Genomic DNA, 5,809 nt, shown 5'->3' with positions numbered 1-5,809 from the left:
TCTACCCAGGTCGGCTTCCAGACATAGAGCAAGACTAAGAGGTGGGACATGGGATACAGAGAATAATCCATTCAGTCAATACTTGAGGGATTGTAATGGATTAAATTGTATTCTCCAAAAAAAGATAGGTTGAAATCCCTACCCTCAGTACCTCAGAGTGTGACCCTATTCAGACATGGGGTATTTACAGAGATAATCAAGTTTAAATAAGGTAATGAGGGGAGACCCTAATCGAATAGGACCGTTGTTTTTATAAAAAGGGGAGATCTGAACACAGATACACATAGAAGGAAGAGAATGAGAAGAGACAGGGAGAAGACAGCCATTTACAAGTCAAGGAGAGGGTTCTGGAATGGATTCTCCCTCACAGCCCTCAGAAAAAACCAACTCTAGCCTCCAGAACTACGAAACAATACATTTCTGTTTTCTTTTTTTTTTTTTTTTTTAAGATTTTTATTTATTTATTTGACAGAGATTACAAGTAGGCAGAGAGGCAGGCAGAGAGAGGAGGAAGCAGGCTCCCTGCTGAGCAGAGAGCCCGATGTGGGGCTCGATCCCAGGACCCTGGGATCATGACCTGAGCCGAAGGCAGAGGCTTTAACCCACTGAGCCACCCAGGCGCCCCTACATTTCTGTTTTCAAAGCCATCCAGTTTCTGGTATTTGTTATGGCAGCTCTGGAAAATGCATACAGGTATATATAAAAAAAAATACAAACAGAAGGAGGGACTCTATCAAGATACTGAATATTACTTCTGCGAGGCAGCATGGGCAATTTGTATTTTGTGTTTTTATTTCATAGCTTGTACATGTTTACGTCAGAACAGATGAACAGATAGTTTTGTTAAAACAAAACTTAAGGCGGAAGTGGGAGGAAATCACTCATGGGTAGCGTGAGGGGTGTGTTTGGCAGATTGATATAACATTTGGCTCATTGATATAACATTAATATGTGGGCTCACGTTATTTGTGTCCCAAGGGGACTTTTCTTGCAGCAGACTGGATCCTAGGCTTTCTGTTCCCTTTATGTCTCACACATTTGGCTTTTGTCTCCTTTCCAAAGCTGCTGTCCCCCTGGTGGGTCTCCTGGGGCCTCGTGCCCCATCCCCACCCCCCACGATTGGAGAGAAGGCCAAAGTTTATCACATAAGACAACTTCATTCAGGGGTGTATTACTGTTCTTCCCTAACTGAAAAAGTTAAAAATAACACAAACTTGGGACACCTGGCTAGCTCCCTAAGAAAAGAGTGGGATTCTTGATCTTGGGGTCATGGGTTCAAGCCCCACATTAGATATGGAGGTTACTACAAAAAATAAACTTAAAAAGACATTAACACAAATTTGGTCCTCTCAGAAAATGTTTGCTAAATGAATAAATGCTATAAGGCTTAAGGCTCTCGTAGAATTTCTAAAGGAAGGGTACCTAATCTATAGGTTCTTGACTCATTTCTTAGAAAAATATTGAAAATCCAGCTGTACTTTATCCCGCTGTCTTTATTCCTTATGGTGTAACTCTTCTTCAGGTGGAAGCCCTTACTCTCTTTTTTCACTGTAGACTTATTACTCCTAGTTGTAGACAATTCTTAGTAGGTGCTTCCAGACTATCCCTCTGTCCTCCCCTGACCTGTGTCCACTCTGCTCCTTGGCCTCTCTCTCTCTCAGACCGTGACTTCCTTGAGGGGAGGGGACATGGCTTATCTCCACTTGACTAACAGTGGTGATAATAATCTGGTAATAACCAAAAGCTTGCTCAAGCCTGAAACATGACTCGGGTGACCTTTGAAAATGGATCTAGGCAGGAGGTTAAGAGTCATGCTTCAGGAAAATGAGGGATCGATTTTTTTCTTTTTTTTTTTTTAAATGAGCAAAAAGGAAATGAAGTGCTCTCGGTCTACATCAGCTAAAGGATCCCAGGAATTTTTGAATCCCATCTTTTCCTTTTCCCAATAAAGGGAACAGAAAAAGGGCCGAATAAAATGCAGTACCTTGTGGGTTTCCATGGTGACTGATTTTTTTTTTCCTCTTTGAAGATTGAAGGTTTTTTTTTTCCTTACCTCATAATTTTTTATGTGTCTTGTTTTATTTTGTATTGAAGTTTTCTCTAATCTGCACTCTTATACGGGTAGTCCAGACCCTATTTGCCTGTAGGTGGAAGCATGAGGTCTTAACTGGCACTAAGGTGTAATTTCCGACAAAGGTAGAATCATGACTCTTGTGCATATATAAAAGAAACATATGCCAAAGATTTTATTCAACTCATTAATGAATGTGGAAACCAGTAGGATATTAAGATGGGTTTGAAGCGTATGTCAGGAGCTCAATATGGACAGGTAGTTTAATACAGGATAACATAGCTGGGTTAGATACAAAACTTTCCTGGGTGGCTCAGTTGGTTAAGCAGCTGCCTTCGGCTCAGGTCATGATCCCAGCGTCCTGGGATCGAGTCCCACGTCGGGCTCCTTGCTCAGCAGGGAGCCTGCTTCTCCCTCTGCCTGCCATTCTGTCTGCCTGTGCTCACTCTCTCCCCCCTCTCTCTCTGATAAATAAATAAAATATTAAAAAAAAAAAACTTTCCTACAGGGCAAAAAAAACCCCTGTAACTCCTGGGGTTATTTTTTCTACTAGGCAGAAATTACTTGAATCTCTACAGGACAAAATTCTTTTTCTTTTTCAAGATTTTATTTATTTATTTGACAGAAAGAGAGAGAGAGAGAGAGAGAGAGAGAACACAAGCAGGGGAGCCGCGGGCAGCAGGAAAGTGAACAGCAGGGAGCCTAATGTGGGACTCGATCCCACAACCCTGGGATTAGGACCTGAGCTGAAGGCAGATGCCTAACTGACTGAGCCACCCAGGCCCCCTCTATAGGACAAAATTCTTTAAGGTCTCATGGACCTTCCTGAGTCTTTGACTTTTAATGAATGATAAAGTGAGCAAACAAGGTACATTCCCCTAGACAGTCCTTGGGTGAAGCTTCTTCTCCATTTGATATTCAAAGGATGTAACATCTACATTTTCCCCTTGTCTTTCACTCTTGTACAAATTTTCTTAACAGTTTCTAGATGGAGGATGAATATTTGGGGCGCATGTAAATTGAATCCTTTTTAAGAGGAGATGCAAGCTTTCCATTCACGATGGGGTTTCAAATAACATTAAATGCATCAGATACCTGGGCAGCTGGCCCAAAGGCAACGACACAACGAGGAAAAGGAAGATTTTTTTTGACATTTCCATGGTTTTACACTGAACCATGGCACTGTTAAAGAATGAGGGGATCAGGCACCTGGGTGGCTCAGTTGGTTGAGCGACTGCCTTCAACTCAGGTCATGATCCTGGAATCTTGGGATCCAGTTCCTCATCGTGCTCCCTGCTCAGTGGGGGGTCTGCTTCTCCCTCTGACCTTCCCCCTCATGCTCTGCTCTCTCTCATTCTACCTCTCAAATAAATAAATAAAATCTTAAAAAAAAAAAAGAATGAGGGGATGGTGATGGGTGCTAATATCCCAGAAGGACTGAATTGTGTTGTAACCTTGGAGTACGTGAGGAGTTAATAATGCATGTTTGTACATGCTAATACAAATATTTTGTGTATGAGATAAAGATTTTATATAACCAAATGGAATCCCAATAAATAAATTGCTGAACTATCTGAATCATACAGAAAAACATTGACAGTCATTGGAAAAGCTGAAAATAATGTAGGTTTTTTTTTTAATCGACTTACTCTATTTTCAAAAAAAGTCGGATCTTTAGGAAACATCAAAGCAATATGTAGTGTTCATTTTGCATTCAAAAGCCCTTTAAGCTCTTTTGGAAGACCTGTAATAATGAAGAACTTGTAATAAGCTCACAAAAGACTCTTCTAATGAATTAGTCAATTTTAATACTCTTCAGAATTCCCCATAAGAACATCATGTTCTCTCGCTTTCTTTTTCTTTCTTTCTTTTATCTTTTTCTTTTTCTTTTTTTTTCTTTTTTTTTTTTTTTGCAAAGCTTAGCTCTCTCCTCTCTTGACAGCCACTCCGAGATATTTTAGATTTCCTTAAGAGCAAGAAGGTTTCATTTATTAAAGACAGAATTATGCTAAATTAAAATCAATCATCATAATCATGACTTCTGCCTTCATACATACTGACTGCCACAAAGAGGACTGTAAAAACTGGCTTCCATTTTTATTTTGTAAAACAGTCTGGATCATACATGTTGTGATTCGCGCTCAGAGATTTATCCTCATCCTGAAGTTTAGATACCCTACCTTAAATGTTCTGAGAATGGAATAGCAGCCATGTTACATATTTCTATTTCAAACTTCTATTGCCATCTTTTTCTTCTGCCAAACGCTTCCTCTCCTAACCGGTGGGATTCGAATATATCTTAGCTAGTGATTGACTTATTTGACCAGCAAAATATAAACAAGCAAGAGACATTTTCTGCCCGAATCCTATGTCTGTACATATCCTTCAACATTTTATTTTATTTATCCAAATGGCTGCAGTCTGTTTTCATCCTACAAATATTTTTCAAGCTCTTCCTTTGTGCCAGGTGCAGCTCTAGGATGGGAATGTTGAACAAGACAGAATCCCTTACCAAGGAAGAATGCATTTCAGTTGAAGAGAATGGCTAATAAATAAGTAAACAAATTAATATTCTGTGTTTAAAGTGGTGTCTATACATAAAAGGAGAGAACACACATTTATTTCCCCCTCAGTTACATCTGTTAGTCATGCCAGCTGAATAATGAGAGACTATAATTGTGCTCTATTGCAGAGAAAGAGGTAGCTTGGCTGGATATCCAAATGTAGGATCAGGCCAAGAAAAAACTGGACTGTGGTTCAAGTTCATTTTTTTCCTACCAAATTGAACTCTCAGAAACCTTCCTTTCTGTGTTGTCCCCTCTATCTTCAAAGCAGTAACAGCACGTCAAATCTTTCCCACACCTTGAATCTCTCTGTCACCCTTCTCAGACTCCAGCTGGAGAAAGTGCTCAGCTTTTCAGAGCTCATAAGGTTAGATGGGACCTACCTGGATAATCTGGGAGGGTCTCCTCATCTCAAGGTCCGTACCTTAAGTACATCTGTCAAGTCCCCTTTGCATTTCACACTTCACGTTTTCACAGGTTCCAGGGATAAAGCTGGGGTGGGGGCATTATTTTGCCTACCACAGAGGGCCAGACTTTGTCTGTCACAACCACTCAATTGAGAGAAGCCATAGACAATATGTGAGGCGGTGTTCCAATAAAACTTTATTTACGAGCCCTGAAATCCGAACCTCACATAATAGTTGTGTCACAAAAGAATATTCTTTTTTGAGTTTTTTTCCCCCTCAATGATTTAGAAAGTGAAAAGTTATTCTGAGCTCACAGGGTGGGGACAAAATAGGCAGTAGTTGGGATTTGGGCAGTAGGCTATAGTTTGCCAACCTCTGATGTAGATATGAACTCCTGTCTCCCAGACTGGGAGCCTGTAAAGGGCAAGAATGTTCTCTGGCTTTTGCTGTACTATGGATGCTTCTTAACATGACAAAACATTTGTGCAAAGCCCTTACTTGTAGGAAAATTCCAGATACCAAAGTGATATTTATGGAAAAGTGGCTATAGAAAATTTTGTCCAGGAAACTTAGTCCTTTCGCAAGAACAAAGATGTGCTATATTGGAGAAAACAAGTTCGTAGCGGGACAAATACAAACACACTTTTGCTAAATTAGCTGTGTTCTACTTTGAGCTTTAATGACATCTTTAGGTAGGCAGACAAAACTAATAATAACAGTAATCAAATCAAATCTCATGCTTCAGGAGGTTAATAGATAACCCAAGA

The sequence above is a fragment of the Mustela erminea genome, chromosome X (genome assembly GCF_009829155.1).
Source record: "Mustela erminea isolate mMusErm1 chromosome X, mMusErm1.Pri, whole genome shotgun sequence".
Lineage (NCBI taxonomy): Eukaryota > Metazoa > Chordata > Mammalia > Carnivora > Mustelidae > Mustela > Mustela erminea.
Note: the sequence above shows the minus strand (reverse complement) of the source record.